Below are 17,711 nucleotides of genomic sequence, written 5' to 3'. Positions count from 1 at the left end.
GTCCCAGACAGCGAGGGGGTGTGGACCTGTCCCTGCTGGGAGCTCTCTTGTCTGTTGGCTTGGTTCTTATTGGCCAGTTTGGAGGTTGCCTTCTGCCACCTTCCTCTCATCTGTGTGGTTAATCATGAACTCCTGGCATGGATTCTCATTCTTGCTTTTTGTTTACCTCTTGATGCAGGATTCCAACATTAATGGCTGTCTTCTCGACTTACATATATTATGCCACCCTCCATTTCCCATTATGGGCATAATTCATTGACTGCAGGACTCTGTCTCCAGAACATGGAGGAAGGCTCAGAATTGTTCTCGACAATGTCCTGAAAGTAGCCACCAATTGACCCTATTTGTCATGAGAAGTGAAATCTATTTGCTCTCCCTGCATCTAGCCAAAGCACTCCTTTTCATGCCCAGCCTAAATCTCTTGATACACTTTTTCTTTCCCATTCTTTCCATTCTATGTTCTGTATTCTGTTCTTCACCTGCTATTTGTGGAGATGGTGATGATGGTCATGAGGGCATCCGTATTTATCAAACTCTTACTATGTGCCAAAACATACAGGGAATTTTACATGGATTATCTTATTTAATCCTTATAATAACTATAAGGGATACTGATTCTCATTTACAGATGGGAAAATGGGGGCCCAGAGAAGTTAAGTAACTTTCCCGAGGTTGCACAATAAGCCAGTGTCTGAGCTGAACCTAAAACACACTCTGTCCTTTTCTCTCGGCCTCAGCACAACTTTTACTTTCTTAGCACCTCATTACATCTTCTGTAGTCACTGACTTTTATTCCTTGTCATTTGCAGCTTACCTAAATACTGAGTGTATTGGAAAAATTAAAATTATGATATCCTTAATAAAATAACATTGAAAGGGGTACAGATGTCTACACTGGGAATATTCTTTGTGTGTGAAACAAAAATTCAACTTGTTATAGTCAGTGAAGTCAATGATTCAGTTAATAATGCCTCTAATGGCATAATTCTGCTCAGTGCCAGTTATGGATATCTTTAAAATCAGAGACTAGATTTAATGACAGGACATGTAGAAATCAGCGCTATCATAAAAACAGCCGGGATGGGAACTCTGTAGGAGAGGAAACCCCCTAGAAACTGCTTGACGTTATCAGTTCCAGTCTTGTAAATCTCAGTCTCCAATCCCTCCTGTAATTCCCCCCATCCATCCCAGCAGCACCCCAAGCATTCCCCCTTTGCAGTGCCTGCTTGCATTTCCCTGTGAGTTTTCTGTGCTCAAAGATTTGCTTTCAGATCAATGCAGTCTTCTTTGTGCTGCTGGTGCATGGAAGAGCTCCACTCTTTGTGCTTGTTCTAAACAGGAAAAAGTATTTTTAAAGACTCCTGTTAAGGTGTCTTAAGACTCCCACGAGTGTGATGCCCTTCAAATGAATGACCTTCCGTTTTAGGGATTCTTCCTCTTAGTACCCCACCCTCCCCTCTTGCATTGCATAAGTCTCCAGAGACTCACCGTGGCCTAGGACCCAATGTAGGCCAAGTGGAAACACACCAAAGTGATTTAATAGAAAAGGTAATTCCTATTCAAACGGGATGGTCCCTTATTCATTTCCTCGGATTATCATCAAATTTATGTCACTAGCAAAGGAGCTTTATTGAGTTTCACAGAGATATTCCTTTTGCTCTCATTGTCGTTAGTTGGCACGCTGACATTTTCATATGTGTCTCAGCTAATGCCTCAAAATTACTCCATCTACAAATGTAACAATTGAACAGATAATTTTAATAAGATTCAGCTTGACTTCAGACTGCACTCCTTCCTTTCTTTATAGAATGCAAATTGTAACCTGTTTTTAAAGCCGTGCGATGCAGTGAACTTTAATGGGATTTGACAACATCATATTAAGCACAACAACTACGCATAATGTACCGAAAAATTGGACGTGAAATTGGAAACATAGCTGAGAACAAAGTAAATTTACATGGTTTGGTAGTTTGAATGTCTGATATCATATTCTCTCATGCAAGCCCCATAAAAAAGCAAAGGATTTAACAATGGATATCAGCAGAAAGTGCTTTTAAAGTTAAAACTGATGGATGGCTTGTCAAAAAAAATAATTGCATTGGTTGGAAAGTCGGGATGCGTGCTGAGGGGGAGAGAACAGGATATACAGAGAGGGTGATGGGAAGTGACAGTGGTCTGTCAGGAAGGGCTGGCTGCCCAGAGGAGTGTGAAGCCGGAGCTATGAGGTGGCAGAGTAGAACAGGCTGTCAGAGCGGGAAAGTGGCTTTAATACCCTGAAAAGCAAAGGAATCCGCCTGTCAGCTTTGCTCAGCCGTGCTGAAAGAGGAAGAGAACATGGCATAAAGTTAGGGACATTAAACAGGGAGGTGGGGGCCCAGGGAGCCGCGCCGGAGAGCACAGCCAGAGAGTGGGAAGGGCTGGGCGAGCAGTTATGTACCTTTCTGGACATTTTATTTTCTATTATATATTTTTTCCCCTTTTCTCAAGGGCCAGTGAATTAAATTTGGGGGTCTGGGGGTTTCACTCCGCTTTTAAAGAAAAGGGTGATTTAAGAGGGGCACATGCTCATCCAAATGGCTGCCCGCCGCTCCTGTTGGACGGGTGGCTTTCTTACAAGCACACCTAGGGGTGCCTTGGCATATTTCTGCCTTTTCAGATGTGCAGCCTGATCTGCTGACCTTTCCTTCCCGCCAGGGTACGCCGTCCGTTCTCAGAGACGACTGGCGCTGAGACTAGCTTATCTCCTGCCAAAGTGCTTCGAGAACGTAACACTTCAGCCAGACAACAGGATCATGATTAAAATGCAATAATCTGATGATTTTTCCATAAATATTTTTTTGCTCTATCAGCATTAGGTTTTTGAATAATTTATTATTCTTTCTTAATATACTCCTGGCAGTGAGGTTAATTTGGTCATCTTGCAGGGGCCTGGCTGGTAATGAACATTTTTATATCAGGCCTTGGAGTGCTTCCTCCATAACACACATCAAGTCTTTATGATTTAATAGCCCCTGTTGCTTGAGAGTGTTAGAGTCTAGGAGGGATTGGAATATGGCAGTTTATCATATCAAAAATATTTTGTGTATCTGACCTTAAAAAAGATGTTCTGAAAACCATCCAAATTCTTGGATGGTGTATGTTCTCAATAGAATTTTAGATCTGGTTTAGTTTGGGGCTGGGAATTCTTTCCAAAGAAATAATGATTTCAGTTATGGAGGAAGAAGATGGTGCTGGTGGTGGTGGTGGCAGCAGTGGCAGCAGCAGCAGAAAACACTTATATAAGTACGTATTATGTGCCAGGAAGTACCCTAAATGCTTATATACATTAACTTATTTAACTCATAACATCTCTATGAGGTAAGTTCTATTAATGTTGCTCTTGTGTAGATAAGGAAACTGAGGCCCAGAGAGGTTAAGTAACTTGTACGAGGTCACCCAGCTAGGAAGTGGCAGAATTAGGATTCAAACTCAGGCAGTCTGGCCACAGAGTCCATGCTTTTAATCAGTGTGTGATGTATGTGAGGGTATGTGGAACGCACTTAAATGCCAGGTTGATTCCTGTTTTATCTCTATTATTCTTATGTATCTAAGGCATTCTGGGAAGGATTTTATTATATTTAGGCATCAATAATAGGCAAAGCAGGCTGAGCTATCTAGGAAGGAACAAAACCATAGAGACATCTTCCTTTGCTGTGACCTGAGCTAAAAGAATGGCATGAGAGAGAAAAGACCACAGGGTGACAGGAAGAGCTTTCCTGGTCACAAAAGGAAACCAACTTCCAAGCTAGAATAAAAGCACTTGTATGAAATTTTTAGTCTAGTGCTCTGAAGAGAAATGTACACTTACACGCAGCATTCAGTTCTAGGTTATATTAACTGGCTTCCAGAAGATGGAGACCTCCGCTCCTGGTCTTCTTGCCTGTAGATGCGAGGTGGTCGCCTGCCCACCTTTGCATCTTGATTTTACACAGTGGAGTATGAAATTGCTCACTCAGTGGATTAATTAGCGGGGTCTTTCCCTGGGTGTTTGGGGGCATAAATGGTGATTTGGGGTTGCACCTGCATTCTCCGGTCCTGCAGGCACATCTTGTGGATCACAGCGATGCCCACCACTCTTCAGCACCTGCTCATGCTTCCATTATTTTGGTTTCCTGGGCCTGGAACTTTCTGTAAACAAGCAAAGTGGCTTTCTACTCAGCAGGCTGTTTCCTGCCACAGGAGGAGATTTTGTTGTTGTTCTCCTGGGAATCTCTGGCCTTTTCCAATCCTGTCTGATACCAAGAGAGAACTCTTCCATCTCTCCATAGTAGGACACACCCCGTCACTATCTTTCTGTGTTTTATGAGATCCATGTCAGCTTGGTGTGTCTCTAAGAAGCCTCCCCTAGTCACTGCACTCTTGGTGCAGCAAGTCTAAAAGCTGGATAGCAACACTGTTAGCTTCAAGTTGCATCTTCAAGAGCACCACTGGGATTTCAGAGAATTTCAGGATTGGAACGGAAGGAGCTTAGCCAACCATTTCAGTGTTCCAGGTTAAGGGTCTCCAAAGATAGGGTACTCACTATATCCAGGGGCAGCACGAAACAACTTACCTGAGACATGTAGGAAGTTTGTTCTCAGGATGAACCAAAGGTGTTTGCCTGGAACTTCCATCCATTGGTCCTTGTTCTAACTCTGGACTACACCTATCCCAAGTGCAAAATTTGTACATTGTGTAATCCATTGTAAAACTGTGTAAGTCTTCAGCCTGTACAGTGTAAGTCTGCAGCTCCCTCCGCTGCTGGTTTCTTGTGTTTGATGGAGATATTCAAAGCTAGTGATCTTCTATCAATACATTCTCTCCCTCTTCTCTCCCCTTCTCTCTTCTCCCTTCTGTCCCACTCTTCCCAAGCTTATTCTGCAAATTTTGTGACACCCCCACTCTTGCAGCAGAACCTAGTTGCTTTCATTAATTTGAGGTAGCCTCGAGCCCAGAATTTAATTATTAAAGGAGTGACCTCCTGACTTGAGGCAAGAGTCTAAGACACATTTCCCATAAAGGCTGCAAGCTAGTGGTGCTGTTTCCATTTTGCAGATGAGGAAAGTGAAGTTCAGAAAGGTTAGGCTACTTGCCCAAGTACATACAACTAGTAAACAGTGGAGTAGATTTGGACTCAGGTCTGCTGACACCAAAGCCTCAGCAATCTACAAGTCAGATCTAGAGTGCTGGTTATAAGTGCAGGCTCTGGAATCCAGCAGGCCTGTGTTCAAATCCAGCTCCACCATATACTAACTGGTGACTGTGGGAAAATTAACCTCTCTATACGTCAGCATCCTCATCTGTGGAAAAGCATTAACAATGGTACCTGACTTATAATGTTATTGTGAAAACTGAATAAAGTAATGCAGATAGAGCCCTTGACATAGCACCTACATGTGATGACCACTCAATAAATATTAGTTTAATATCATCATCATCATCATCTTTTTTTTTCAGAACTATAATAGGGAGTGCCAGAGCTCTGCACTGTTGGCTGCAGAGTCTGTAAGTGTAGTCTCCTGGCCTTTGGGGTGGGGTGGAGGTTCAGCAAATTCATAAGGGGGGGGTTCAAATAACCTTTCTTTCTGATGCTTTACAGTTCAGACCGGGTGGGGTCTGGGAAGGGTGGCAGTGGCTATTTTTTCTTTTTTTTTTTTTTTTTGGTTTTGTTTTTTTACACTTCGAGAAGATTGCTGCAGTTATCTGGAAATCTATTGCTCTGGCAAAAGCAGGATTGCATGATACAATTTAAAAGGCCAGCAGCTGCATTTCATCCTTTTCACAAGAAAATAACCCCTTACTCCAGTGAAGCTAAAAATAAAAATGGCAGTACATTTGGCAACTATGCTTCTTCCTTTATTACCCAGCAGTATCTGAATAAAATGTCTTATTAAGCAAGATATAAGGGCAATGAAAGGAAGAGTAAGTCAAATTAGTTGACATCTAAAGCTTGGTGCGTCATATACAGCGAGGGTAGTTACTGTTTAGTAAAATGGATTTAATGCTTAATATAAATGCTGATATTTGGATGGCTATATGTTGGCAACTCGGGGGGGAAGGAAGGTGGCTTTTGAGCCAGTATATATAGGTTTTAGGTTCTGCCCTGATCCAAACCACTCATGTGGCCGTGGGTGATTCCCTCTATCACGTTGGGCTCCACTTCCTCCATATGCTAAATGAAGGGTATTTTCTAGATCCCAGTGGATCCGTGGCAGGATCTTAGGGTCACCTAGGGAAGGGACCACACACAGGGCTCTGGATACCCCATGTGCAACACTGCCTGTATCTGCTTTATACATTGGGGTAACTGGGTGAGATTTGCTTTGAAGAATCAATTGTACCACTAAAAAATACATTTTAGGTTCACTAGATCTGATTATTTCTATGGACCCTGGCCATTCTCGCCTTCGAATGTTCTGTGATGCTGAGTGGGAGTTGGCTTTAGAAGCACCGTGGACCCTGTTTCAGCTGTACCACTAACCATGATCAGAAAGAACTTTGATGCCCAGGTGGCACAAGGTGGTGTGACCAGGGAAGAAAAAGGGTGATAAAGCCTGTCAGAAATGTGGATGGGTGCAGATGTGTGTGTGTGCATGAGTGCATCTATGAGTATTTTTGTGCATTGTGTGTGTATGAATAAGTATGAGTTTGAGTGCAGGTCAGTAGAATCCATGTATGAATGGGTGTCTCACATTTTTCTGTAGAGATGGGTGCATAGCCACACCTGTGAGGCCTTTGTGCTGGGTACTGTCTATGGTCACCTGTTGTCTCATTTATGCCAGCCAGCACCATGGTGGACTAGCTTTTATCTTCATGTTTGAAGTGAGGGAACTGAGTCTTGGAGAAGCTAAGTAATTTCCCCAAGATTACATAACTAATAATTTGCTGAGTAGAGCAATTATATTAGGTATTTGTTTTACTGAGGCTGGGAAATTGCCTTACTACCAAAGGGCCCCTCGACTACATAGTCCTCCAATTTCTGTGTGAACGGGAGAGTCTGTATGTGCCGGAGACCACCACTGCAGGTTAGCCTTTTAGGGTTTTGGTTTTGAGTTCCTGTTTTATTACTTTGGGGATCCTGTAGGTGAGGATTACAGTGTCGTAGGATGATCAGGGCTTATCCCAACTACTTTTTTGCCAAAAAATATTAAATATTGTTGTTATGGGTTTGTTCAGGCTTTACTTCTTTGAGGCCTCTGTTCCCAGACTTCTGTTGTTACAGAGTTGGGATCCTGTTTAAAAACAAGGCTCATCAACAAGTACTGTGCAAAATCATTCCTAGGTACTACTGGAAAATAACTAAATACAGTCTCCCCCCGAGACCTTAGCAAATCTTATTACCTTTTATTCATACCGTGAAGCACATTGAAGACTGTCAGTCATTCTGCTTTCTTGGAATCATGTGCTGAAAGGCTTTTATTTTGAAGAAAATCATGAGAGCCCCGAGTATGTTTATGCACAGCTTCTGATGGTTCATGAAGCCTAAATATATCAAATAATAGTTCTTTCACCTGCTTGGCCTAAGACTAAGATCTTGTATAAACACCTCTCACCAGAACCATCAATCATTGTTTAGAAATTTAAATTTTACCAGCTAAAATGAGAATGGAGTAATGGCAGGCTATTTGTGGTGTAGAGTTGAGGACTTTCATAGAGGCAGCATTTTTTTGAATTTCTTGGTGTCTTATTTGGAGATGAGGGGACACTGGAATTCTTGAACAATGCTGGTGAGAGTATAGACTGGTACAGCCATTTGGAGAAATCTGGAGGTATTGGCCAAATAAAATATATGTAATCTATGACCTAAAGGCACTACTCCTAGATTTATAAGTCAGAAAACTACAGTAAGTGGACGTTAGATGATGTTGTTGATGCTGGTTTCAATGACAGTGAAGTAATCTTGGACAATAAAAAAATAGAATCCCTAAGTCAAGAGTTGAGGTTATTTAATTCAACTCAAAAGCTTAATAAGAATTCCATCTACAGCCTTCCTTATAGGTGGTCCACTTGGATTCCTTCAGTACTGGGGCATTTGCCACTTCCAGAGTTACCAGAACATTCTCCCATGGACAAATAATTAGATTCCAAAGTATTGGCACCATTAGACCAAGTTGCAAGATTTTGCCAACTGAATTCCCAAGGCATTTTCTAGCAAATGGACAAGGGGTAATGATATCATTCCATCTGGTTTCAGCTGCTGCATTAATTTGCTTGGGACCCAAAACTACCTTTTACTCCAAGTTTTAAAAAAGTTGAAGAACCTGAGTCTCTCTCCAGGGTAGAATCAGCTGCAGTACCCAGGAAGGTAGACTTTTTGGAAATGTCATGGGCATTGTGAACAGAGACAGTAGAGTCTACTTCCAATGTTAGAGGCCAGTCAACTCACAGGTATCCTTGGGGGAAGAAAAAAGGCAGGGAGGTCACTGTGTAATTTGACCTTGCTAAACATATAAATAACTGTTTGTGTGTCTAAATTGTCATCACTAATTAAGTAGCCTTTCATATTAAAGGCTTTCAGTTCAGAATTTCCATTGCTTTAGGGATGTCTACAGCCTCATGGAGACCTAGATTTTTAGGATATTAGCTGGGGTATCACCTAAAATGACGACAGTGATAGTTATCCTGATCCCCCAATGGGAGATGTAGTTGCCATAATACCTTTGGGAATCATTAATGTTATTATAAGGCATGGCTCTGAATGGAAGGGAAACATGCGAAATTAGAATCTGCATCATTTCCTTCTTCTGAGCTTCCTCTCAAGGAAGTCCACCCCAGAATGTTCATGCCTCCGTGAGACTCTAACCGAGAGAAGAGCTTCAAGGCCCACTGAGGCTTGTGACATTCACCCCATCAGCGTTATTGAGCTCCCTGGTTCTCCCACTGGGGAAAACCTATCCATGGAGCTGGCTTTGCCCGATGTGCACCACCTTCAGAGTGTTCAATGTTTATTGACTTATGAGTTCATATTCACACATTAGGATCAACCAAAAACCATTCTATCTTATCAAGTGCTTTCTTTGCCTCACTTCGTCAAAGCCGTGTTTGGCCACAAAGTCCCCGAGAGCTCACTCACACGTAGACTGCACTCTCCACAACAGAACACAGGTCCATGAAGTTGACTTTGCCGTTATTGTGAGAACTGAGAAATTGTAAACTATCTCAATAAACAGCTATTATCATTTGTACCAATAATGGGTTTCTTTGAGTTCTCATTTTCAAGCTTGACTGCGTTAGTACATATATAATGTCTTGTGTTCTTTCCCTGTGGCTGTACTTTCTTTTGAGCCTGGAAGACAAATAAACACTGACGGCCTTTTGCCGCAGATCTCATCTGTGATTTTGATTTGAAGCTTTCTGGCCTATGTAGCCTGAGTGATCAGGAACATGGCTGCAAATTATGTGTTTTGGGCTGTTCTTCCAGTTGGCTGTAATTGAAGAGATGACTGTAGAGAAGCTCAGTATAGAATTCAACTGTTCTAAGCAACCAGCCTAAGTATCTGCCCCCCCCCACCAAGAAAACCCTTGAAAAGCTAAAATTATGTTGTTTATTCCAAAGATTAATCACCAATATCTTGGCCCTTCTAAATGCAGTCCTTTTGTAAATTTTCCACATTAAACAACTGACTAGAATTTATATTTGGGGGTCTGTAATAGAGTATAATGTTGAGTACTGTTAAGGATAATGCCAAGCTACTTGGTGGAACCCAGTAAACATAGTGTATGTGAAAGGTGCTTTGTAAACTATAAAGTTACTTGACCAAAGCCTTAGTCAAGAATCAGTATTAATTCTGCAGAATTATCTAGGCATAGATTCCTTTTGAAAATGACTCAATGTGTTCATGGATACTCTAGTTCTAGCCCTTTCTGAAATAATCACAGGTGCTTTCTGCACATGGCTTGCAAGATGCTATCATTTCTGACAGTGGGTCTGAATTTAAGGAAGTTGTAGACAGGAAACTTATCTGAGCTGTCACCATCCTGACTCATCACCTTCAAGCAAATGATCAGGCTGAAAGGAGAGTCAAGCCACTGAGATGTCCTAGGAGGATGCTGGAGGAGATTGGCCAATGAGACTCACTAGACTCTTTATCCCTCAACCTGTCATGCCACATTCAACCATGGAAATTGGCTCTGATGCATTTCTAATGCAGAAATAGCTCAAGACTTGTCTTAAATACCTGAACCCATGTTTGGATGAGGACTTCAAGAGCAAGAACATATTCCAGATACAGTTCTGGCTACATTATAGTCTTTGCAGGAAAAAGAAATACAGCTTAGTCTTTGTTAAGAGCAGTGGATCCAGCCCAAGGTGGTTTCCTGACACAGTAATTGAGGTCACAGAAGGTCCAGAGTACAATATATGTCCCTATAAGATACTCTAGGGCCATTAAGTAGATGAAGCAATAATTCTTCTCTGGTTGTGCATCTGCTAGAGTGGTGTATCTAGTACTTTGGACCCACTAACACTACATAAAAATAGCTTCACAAGTTGTGCAGAGGGTTGGTGAGATGGGTGGGAGAGTATTAGGTAAGATGAGGAGAATGCCATGATAGAGTGTGTTTTGGTATTTATTCTTGCCGGGGATATACTTTTAGGTTCTTGTAGTATTGGCTTTGTCTTGAGATGCTTTTACCTGTATCAGGGTTGTTGTAGAAGACAGCTTATCCTCTTCCTGTTTCCTCATACTTATGTAGAGCTACAGTGTCCAGCTCTGCAGGTTGTATACTGTACAACTTTAAACAGCAGTCCTAAGAACAAGCACATCAGGAAACTTCTCAGAGTTCCCAGGAGCAGTTAGTCATTAGAGGACAAAGCAGCCCCAGTCCTCTTGGTTAGCTCTGCAGCCTAAGGCAAGCTGTTCAACAATAGTGGGCCTTAATTTCTAAGTCTGCAAAATGTGGGTTTGTGAATTCTGAAGAGAAAGCATCACCTAGTGATCTAAGGAAAATGAAATAGGGGTGAATGACTTTATCCTTCATTCATTGTGGCATAAACATGTAATTACACACATCAAACACCTCAGGGTACCCAGTGCCAGCCTTTCCCCTTAGTCATAGCCTTTGTATGGACTTGTTGGTTTACTGGGACTCTTTCTTGGCAAAAGGAGGGGGACAGAAATTAAACATACCTTAGGATTATTGTCATTCCATGTCTTATTTTGCCTTGGGTGCCTTGATGGGAGAGAGGAGAGGCCAGGATGGGGCTGGGCAGCCAGCAGGGCCCTGGCTGCTTTTGAAGGTGTCCTTTCTCTGATCCCTGAGTGGAAAGCATGTGTAGGGAAGGAGAAAGCCTAGATTTCTTCTGTTTAAATATTTTCCTTCATATAGAAGACAGGGTGTGCACCAGTGCCAGAGACCTATGTGATAATGAGCACCTTGAAGAGGCGGCAAAGGCATAAAGGGCTGGTCTGTGGCAGGTGGGGAAGAGACGCCTGCTCAGTGCAAGGATGCAGGTGCCATGAGTGGTCTGGCCGCCTCGGTCGGTGCCCGTTAATGGTGTTGGTGTCAGTCCCACGCTCATCTGGGAATTTCCTGGCAACATATATTGGCTTGTTTCAAGGTAAGCAGCTACCTGGGTGAAGTGTGACTTCTTAGAAATTGGATTGCTCCCTTTCGCTTTTAGAACAGTTTTCCTCTTAGAGAGTTCTGTATGGCAACTGGAGTCAATCTGCTTATGAAGGGGTTTTATTAAGCTTGATGGGACTTCACTCGCATGGAGTACAGCATTGGAATTGTCCCTCTTGGGCGCCTTTCATGGTGAGAGGGTCTCCTGACTTAAATGGTGCTGTGTAATCTGGGCTCCCAGGCCCTGATCCAGCTTTTCTCTTGGTTTGCTCTCAGTTTCTCACCGAGACGGGAGCTCGCTTACAGCCACTTTCCCAGAAACAAAGCTCGTTCTTCCCTCTTCTCCCCTCCCGTGCCCTGGCCCCATCACTGCATTCCGCCCTCCACCTCCCAAATTCCCTCAAAGCACTGAGGATCCTGAGGAAGAGAAGGGCAGGGGTGAAAAATTTAAAACTGCCCAAGATGGATAGTGAGAACACCATGCATAAATAAATTTCAGCAAAAGCCCCAAATGAGCAATGATTGTGTGGTTGAGGACCTGGCTGAATAAGTGTGTCAGGTACTGATTGGAAGCGTGATAAATGCAATGACCTAACAAAGGATTGACTTCTCCTGCAGACAGGCCCCTTTTAATGGATGGAAAGGGAGGAAGCTTCATTTAGAAGGGAAAGGCTGTTTGCCGCGCAGATATGACAAAGGGGAAGTAGACAACCATTGATTTACGTTTGGGAATGACAGTTGAAAAATTCAGCAATAATCATGACAAATGAGAAGAGATGCAGTCAGAGGAAAAAATGTCAATACGTTAAGCCTGCAAAGAAATGCCAAGGTCACAGAGAAAGGTTCCCAAACTTCTGGTTTTGACAACCTTAATGGAAATAATAGAAAAGATGAGGGTTCAGGTTAAAAGGGATGGTGTGGCACGAAGGGCTGCAGGTGCTGGTAATCAGTGGTGGCTTTGGAGAGGGAGTGGCCGGAAGTCCGTCCACCTCTGGGAGGGCGTCTGTCCACAGCGGCCAAGGCGCTTCCCACTGCTGTCAGTCCTGCTCTCCTTGCGGAGGTTGGAAAAATCAAGCTAGTTATTTTAATGTCAGTAGCAACGGCAAGAAGCAAACGTGGGCTGGGGGACATCAAATCGGAGGTTTTGCTCTGGTCTCTGGATTGTGGTGTGCTTGCCCCTTTGTTTTTATTTTTAATTCATTTTTCCATTCGAAAGACTGATTATATGTGAGAAGGCAATGACATTTAGGTCATCTGCCTGGTCGAGTTTGGTAAGATGTCGCCTTGTTTTTTATCATCTTTGTTTATAAGGTACCCAGTGCCTTGTGTCCTACATTTCTATAGTCCAATAAAAGAAACACAATCCAGAACATTCTATCAGTGGGTGTGAAAAGTAGATTTAGAAATATGTAGAGAGGGAATTCAAACGCAGGCAGGCCTGCAGCCCTGCAGTTGCAGTCGTGTTCTCCAGTCTCCTGTCTTTCTGCCAGCACTACCTGGCTGGCCTTTCAAAACTGCGACCCAGCCACTGCCAGCGTCACCGCCACTCATAAAGGAGCTGAGCCCAGCAGAGGTGCTGCCTGGGGCCCTGTGGGCAAGAGGCTACAGCAGGAGCTGATGACCACCTAATGATTTGTAGTGACAAAGGCATTTCTTCCTTCCCTGAATCAGACCATCCATGGAGCAGCTGGCACAGTATGTGAGGACCTGAGGTATAAGCTCTCCCTTGAGTTCCCAGTGGCCACACTTACGATGCACCCATGGTGAAGTTTCTCACACTCTGCTACCACCCCAACATGGACACCCAGGGTAACATCTGCGTGGACATCCCGAAGGACAAGTGGTCTGCCCTATACAATGTCAGGACTGTCCTGACCTCCATCGGAGCCTGTTAGGAGAACCCAACATCGATAGCCCTTTGAACACACATGCTGCTGAGCTCTGGAAAAACTCCACAGCTTTTAAGAAGTACCTGCAAGAAAACTACTCAAAGCAGGTCTTCAGCCAAGAGCCGTGACTTGGGCTGTCCGGACTCTCTTTGTGTTGTCTTTTTATTTTTCCCTTACACGGTCTGTTCTTTCCTTGATTTCCTTGATTTCTGTATAGGACTCTGTATCTTGAGCTATGGTATTTTTCTTTTTTTTCTGTTTTTTAAATTAAGTATCTGGTTGAGCCCTTGTGGTGTATATTAAATAAATACAGTTGGGTTGGTTTTGTTAAAAAAAAAAAAAAAAAGAAAGAAAGAAAGAAATGTGTAGGGAGGGAGGTGGTTTGGAGAGGTGTGGAGGAGATACCTGTGGCCTGGGAATCATCTGACCTGGGTCGTTGTTTACTACTAACTCTTCATAAATGTGGACAGCTTGCTTTACCTCTCCAGAGCTCCATGTGCTCATCTTTTAAAAAGAGACATTCTGGATGGAAAAAGGTCTCTGACATTCTCTTCCCGGTATATAATGCCAGGATTCAGTATTATATCGAGACATGGTCTGTGGGTATGAGTCTATTTGCATCTCTATTTGTATAAACACACAAATATCCAACATGTATATTCACACATACCTCTTTTATTTACTGTCTTAGTCCGTTTGGGCTTCTATAACAAACTACCACAGACTGGTTTGCTTATAAACAAAAGAGATTTTCTTATAGTTCTGGAGGTTGGGAAGTCCAAGATCAAGGCTGTAGCAGATTGGGTGTCTGGTGAGGGCCCACTTTCTGGTTCATGGATGGTACCTTCTTGCTGTGACCTCACGTGGTGAAAGGAGCAAACAAGCTCTCTGGGTTTTCTTTTATAAGGGCACAAATCCCTCATCACCTCCTAAAGACCACAACTCCTAATGCCATCACCTTTGGGCTTAGGGTTTCAATATATGAATTTTGGGGGACACAAACATTCAGACCACAGCATTCACCTGACATGTATTTCAGTATCTTATTCAGCAATTAGTACTGCATTCTAATCTTTATTTTGGTTTATTCTCATCCAAATATTATTTATGATTAGCTCTCAATTACAAATAAGTATTTTACTTAGATCAAATGAAATATTATAAAATCATAACTATGACCACAATTATTTGAAGTTGATACAACAAACAAACAGAAAGGACATGGTTGTGGGGGAGGGGGGGAGGGAGAAGGGAGGGAGGTTTTGGTGATGGGGAGCATTAATCAGCTACAATGTATATCGACAAAATAAAATTAAAAAAAAAAAAAAAAAAAAAAAAAAAAAAAAAAAAAAAAAAAAAATAAAATAAAATCATAACTATGTTTACTGGGTAAAATCAGTGATATCTAAGTGAGGAAAAAAGTCCTAACATCCCCAAAATAAATATATTGTGGAACCAGTTACCAGTTCCAAGATGACAGAATGCCCTCCATGGCAATCCTTCAGCTTCAAACATTTGAACTGTGATTACATTTTTGCTGAATTCATTGAAGAGAGATAAATAATTTTTAAGAAACCTTATTTTATTTATGTGAAATCAGGTATCAGGTAAAGCTTCAGCAAATATATCTTAATTTGTGAATACTCTATTCTAAATGAAAAATGATTTTATTTTATGCCCACCACCTCCCTTTAGATAATCTGTGAAAAGAAGTTATCTCATTAAAAAGAATGATTCATTTTGGAGCTGCATCGCATCACAATTCCTCTTCCCAACCACGTAGCTTTGGGGCACTGGCCCTGACAGGGTTAACCTCAACCCCCCTGTCACCACTAGCAAGTGGCTGTTTTCATTTGAATTATCTGGGCTTGTGAATGTTCAAAATAAAACCAATGCTGTGTTTATAAACAACAGCCCTGTAACTCAAGCACGTGAACCATCAGGTTGCCAAAAGCTCTCCAACTTCCATCAGTTAAGACACCCTTTTAACAGGGGAAATGAAGGGGGGAAGGACCAGGTTATAAATTAGTTGAATACGGTATTTGAAATAATCTTGGGCCTATAATGATTTCCTAGGACTTCACATCCAGCTGGGGCAGTGGGGCAGGCTTATAAGGAAAGTACCTCTTTAAACATTTTCTAATCAGCTTTATCACTCATATCTGAATTTATCTTATTTGAGGAAAATGCCAATATATTAGCAGGCATGTATGATACACAAGGTGACCCTACCAACTTAATGACATAATACATTATCCTTAATGAAGTCAATATCTTGTCTTTTAGCTGTCTGTCTATTGGGGCGATTAATTGCAGTGTCATTAAAGTTAGCTCTCTTTTCATTTGAGCTTGACAAGTCGCATAAAACTAATGTTCTTAGTTATCAGCTACTGGAATAGGATGTAGGATGGAGGAAATTGTAGGACAAATAAGGGGTACTGCTACAGCTAACTTGAAGGACTTTTTCCAGTGACTGTTTCTTTATGTCTCTCCTTACCCAGTCTCTCTCGTTAGTTGAAATTCAAGCAAAGGTAGATGATTCTGATTTAGTCAAAGGTTTCAGATGGAGACAAGAAGATGCTGCTGAGAATTACTCTCAGTTTGGGAGATTTTGAGCCGTTTAGTAACAGGAGCTTGATTGCTGTTAAGGGTTTCTCCACTAAATAAATTTGCTGTGTAACCTCCTGAACCAACGTATGTGAGCGCTAGCCTGCAAGAGGATGAGATAAAAAACAGTGGAAACCATGTTTTCATTCAGCTTTAAAGTTTTTCTAATGTCATGGGCTCTTTGGCAGGAGGGAGGATCGAGGGGGAGGGAAGGGATTTGTGTCCAAACCACGCTTTGCAAATGGTTCTAATAAACACTGGCTAATCGTGGGTGATGTGGGAGTGGTAGTGCCTGGTCCAGCACTAATTGTGAAGCCAAAGCATCACTCCCTGCCTTCCCCCTACCTCTGAAACTACAAGACAGGATGGCTGTAATTTACAGTGTGTTATCTTTGTCTATAGCGGCAAGATGATACGAAGTAAATCAAGGTACGAGTAATGAAAGACTGAGAATTTATTCCTTGGAGCACACTTTAAAGTGTAGTATCTGTTATAGTGGCACTGCCTTAAGACCCTGAAATGAGACTTGGAGGAAGGGCAATAAAGCAGCATAGAGGCTCATGTTAATGTTGTTTGTCTGAGGTTAGTAATTGGGTTGCACTGATGAGTTGTGTGAAGACAGAGTGAGAATCCCAGCTAGTATTGTAAATCTTACATTGTTGGAACAAGAAGCAATCCTAACAAATATTGATCCTCTCTGTGCCCAGAGGCGAGGAGGGAAGCAGCGAACTGCAGAGCTCTGGCTTGTTTCAATAGCACCAATTACCTTAGTGAAACCAGCGCTCTGCATGAAATCCCAGGGTGGCCGCAAACAGTGAATTAGCCATGATTAGGCTTTTTAGATGGATCCCCCAAAATCATGCCGGCTTAGCATTCTATCTCAATTATCCTCGTGGTCCTAAAAACATATTTTGTGGGAAGCAATGTCTTCCAGTGGTTAGAGGCCCTGCATGGGGCTGGACACTGGATATGAGGTATGACCAGCCGCTGCCTTAAACACAAAGGGGCTGGTGCAAATGTGTTTGAGTTTGACTGCTGGATAGATGTAGCTTTCCGCTCTGGATTTCACTGAATAGCACCAAATTTGGGGGCCCATACCCCACAAGCAGTAGACTCTGTTGCTGGTTTTTGTTTTGTTGTCCTTATTTGTGGTGAATTCATGTCCTAAAGATTCTAGGAGAGATGATCTCCAGGGAAGAGAGGCATCTCTGGCTGTGTGATTTTGGGGGCTGGCTTCCCATTCTTTGTTTTTAACGTGAAGGCCTTCTGAATATCTGTGCTCATCTTATTTGAATAAAGGGCCTGCTTCCTTGGAATCTTCCTGGAGTTCCCATTGGGACATGCACTTTGGGCCCATGAGAAAGAGAGAGTGTCAGTCAAATGTGAGCAGGTCACATTTCACTTGTTCCTTCCCAGGAGGCAACCACTTGTCCTCTTCATCTCTTGGCACCTTCTCTCTACTCCATTACCTTTGGCTGTGAGTTTGCAGTAGTTACTCTCAGAGGTCTTTCCTTTGGCCAGGTCTTGACATGGGGCTGAGGTGGATTAGGTGGATGTTTGGCCCTTGGGCTTCTGCCTCCATGATGCTTCAACCTTATCCACTAGGGGACATCCATTGTATCTCTGATATGA

At 42.5% G+C, this 17,711-nt stretch overlaps 1 protein-coding gene and 1 pseudogene across 5 annotated transcripts in view; both read left to right on the top strand.

Annotated features, from left to right (window-relative positions):
• LRMDA (leucine rich melanocyte differentiation associated) overlaps positions 1-17,711 on the top strand; it is a 1,115,169-nt gene that overhangs the window by 502,813 nt on the left and 594,645 nt on the right. The gene's annotated exons all lie outside the window — the stretch shown is intronic.
• LOC134382396 (ubiquitin-conjugating enzyme E2 C-like) lies at positions 11,732-13,600 on the top strand (annotated as a pseudogene).

Source organism: Cynocephalus volans, chromosome 7, assembly GCF_027409185.1.
Source record: "Cynocephalus volans isolate mCynVol1 chromosome 7, mCynVol1.pri, whole genome shotgun sequence".
NCBI lineage: Eukaryota > Metazoa > Chordata > Mammalia > Dermoptera > Cynocephalidae > Cynocephalus > Cynocephalus volans.
The sequence above is the reverse complement of the archived record's forward strand: the minus strand, read 5'-3'. Positions and strand labels throughout refer to the sequence as shown.